Below are 3,367 nucleotides of genomic sequence, written 5' to 3'. Positions count from 1 at the left end.
AGTCAAGCCTACTGTACTTTTTCCATTTGACTTAGTCTTAGGTCGTCTATTGCGACCAGTCCTTCCTACGACTCAAAAGATAATTTCTAGAGAGTCGTAGAAGTTTTGGCCTTCCATCGTAGAGTTTGGTGGCCTTTGCCCAACGATAGCTTCGGTCTTTAAAGAGATCCACTTGGAATCCTTGAATCCAAACCATGTGTCCTGCACACAGGCGATCTTCTGTCCTCCTCCATGGTGTCCCCCATAGGCGTTCATCCTGGTACCTTGATCTGATGATAATATCATTTATGGTGGTGAACTCATCTTAAGGGAAACCGTTAAAATATGGTTCATCGGTTAAACGAATCCTTCTGCAACCCGGTGACCATTGCGGTTCCCAAGTTCAATAGGCCTTGGGCTTTCCTCACCGAGATTGGTGACCTCTAATCTATTATCCCTCCAGTCTATAGAGAGGTCTTCTTAGATTCCAGGAGTCCAAACCATGCTTCTGGAGTACTTCTGGATCACTGTATTCTCTATAAGCGTCTTTCCTAGTAAATCAACCTGATGAAAACATCATTTCCTTTATGATAAACTTATCTAGGTATCCTGTTAGAGTATGATTCACCTTTGAACGAATACCACTGTTGCGTTCATGAGTCTTCATGACTTTACTTGAACTCAGAATAATCATCTCGAGTCATAGACATTGTGTCCTTTGTGCATCTTTCACCTTGGCAGGTGATGTCTTGTCCATGAGTCGATTTTTTTAGGATCATCGAGTTCTTGGTAGTTGATCCAGTAATCTATCAATCCTCGATACAGTATACTAAATCACGATGTTCCTTGAGTTTTCTTACTAGTGGTGAGTTGATCAGAATTTCTTAGGTGTCTTTGCAGATCACTCTAGATCTTTTATGTTAGTATGAATGGGTCCTCTGTGACACCCGTAACCCGTGTACAGTATACGGGTTGTGCCACATGGACAAATAGTAATAAAATAATAATGCGGAAGCAAAAATACGAAATCCAAAAACATTTTTAATCAAACCAGAGTAAGCAGCGGAAAATACAACAGGCGATCAGTATCGCAAAATAACACATGTCCGAATAGTTATAGTTTAACCGTACGAAATGCGGGAAATACAAGTCCCGTAACCCAAAATGTAAATCCCGTACATGATGCTGCCTCTCTCAGGTCGTCGTCTGCCGGATGCGCTAGGCGTAATCCTCGTGATCTGAAAAAAAATATAAACCACGAGGGCTAAGCACAACTGCTTAGTGAGTAGCCCGGGTTGAACCCGGTAAACCCGTTCTCAGCGAGAACGGTGTTAATTCGATAATTCACAACCATCAAACAACAATGATATCCATGCATAACAACATCACATCAGTCACAAATATGTCAACACAATCATACCCATATGACATCGCATCATAGGGTTAGCCAAAGATCCTAGTCATATCAACATGACTAGAAGCGTCTCACACACGTCCGTCACTCGCGTGACGTTGGCCATCGCATCACATGCGACTACGGCGTCTCCTGCGCCTGTCACTCGCGTGACCTCCGATGTCAAGTCCATGACACAACGGAAATACAAACATACCGGTATGGAGTCCACCATAGGGTCCAGCCATAACCCTAGTCAAGTCCATGACTATGGGCGTCTCACACGCCCGTCAAGTCCATGACGTTGGCCGTGTCAAGTCCATGACACAATAAATCCAACACCCGTATGGAGTCAACCATAGGGTTCTGCCATAGCCCTAGTCAAGTCCATGATTAGGGCGTCTCGCACACCCGTCAAGGCCATGACGTTGGCCGTCGTGTCGCACACGACTATATCACAAACACAATCATGCTGCACTCGTCGCACGAGTGAGCTACAAACATGGCAATCAACGTGCATATCTTCCCAATACAATCACGCGTATCGCGGTATTCGGCTCCGACCGAGATAGCGGTTAACGCCATACAAACTACCCAGAATAATCACGCAACGAGTCACTCTCATCGTTGGATCGCACAACTCACCGCATGTGATAAATCGGAAAATTAGCCGAAAGGGGGGTTCTAAGACCTAGACCGGTCAGTCCAGGGCCTGGACCGGTCGGTCTAGGTGTTCCGTGCCATTCCGGGACGTCTCGGTCTGATTTTTGGTCTGGACCGGTGGTCTAGAAGCTAGGCGAAGAACAGATCGCGATTTCGCGATTTCCAGATTTTTGTCCAACTTCAATCGACCATATCTCACTCGTTTCTTAACCAAATTTAGTGTCGTTTGTTGCTAAATGTTTGTTGAAACGTCCTCTATCTAATCCAATCAAAAATCATCGAAATAACACAATAGCACGCTCAGAACGAGCTCACACAGATGGAAATCGAGCCACTCACCTCTGTTTCGGCTCAGATCTGGTTTTGGCCGGATTTGTTGCCGTTTTCCGGTCTGTTTCTCGCCGGAAACCTCTTCTAGACCTACTAGGGATGTCCCCCTTTGCTTCCCCAAGCTTCCTCGCAGTGGCTCTCCTTCTTTCTCTCCCTTTTCTTCTCTTTCTCTTTTCTTCTTCCTTTGGCCGAAAATGGCTAACTCCCACCTTTGGGGGTGTTTTTGGCCGCGTGGGGAGGCGAAATGGGCTCAAGCCCAGGCCCATGGTCAAGTCTGTAACGTCCTGAGCGGATTGGGCGGCGATTTGATTCCGGTGGGTCCCGGAAATGCAGAGAGAAGTCGGCCTGAATCGGGCAACTTGGCCACTTGCGTCCCCTATTCGTCAGTCCCCCAGACCGGTCGGTCCAGTGTCTGGACCGGTCGGTCTGAGACCTTTTTTTCAGTTTTTTCTCGCGAGTTCAGTCCGTTCGGTCCGACCCTCGGTCCGCCTCTGGACCGGTCGGTCCACACCCTAGACCGGTCGGTCTAGGAAAATTTTCAACATTTCTCCGTCTTTTTCCCGTCTCTTTGTACGTGGTGTTTTCTCGTTTCTTTTTTCCGTTATTGTATATTCCCGATTTGATGATAACGCGATGTTTCTATTTAATTATTTATTCTCGAAAATAATTAAATATTTGAATCGGGTTTCGGGGTATTACAAATCCTCCCCCTTAAAAAGAATTCGTCCTCGAATTCTAAATCGCGCGATATTATCAAAACTTCCCGACAATCGGTATCATCACCAAAAAAATATATCCATCTCATCACATCATCTGAATAACAAGTCTGACACAAATCACAACGTCATACATGCTCAAGTAAACAGATGAAGATAAGTACTACACATCTCTGCCTCGGTTCCCAAGTCATGTCTCAGACCCCTTGGCTCCGCCACAAGACCTTCACGAGTGGCACCTCCTTCGTCCGCAGCTTCTTGACCTTCCGGTCCACTATCTGCAGCG

This window comes from Tarenaya hassleriana, unplaced genomic scaffold (genome assembly GCF_000463585.1).
Source record: "Tarenaya hassleriana unplaced genomic scaffold, ASM46358v1 Cleome143, whole genome shotgun sequence".
NCBI lineage: Eukaryota > Viridiplantae > Streptophyta > Magnoliopsida > Brassicales > Cleomaceae > Tarenaya > Tarenaya hassleriana.
The sequence above is the reverse complement of the archived record's forward strand: the minus strand, read 5'-3'. Positions refer to the sequence as shown.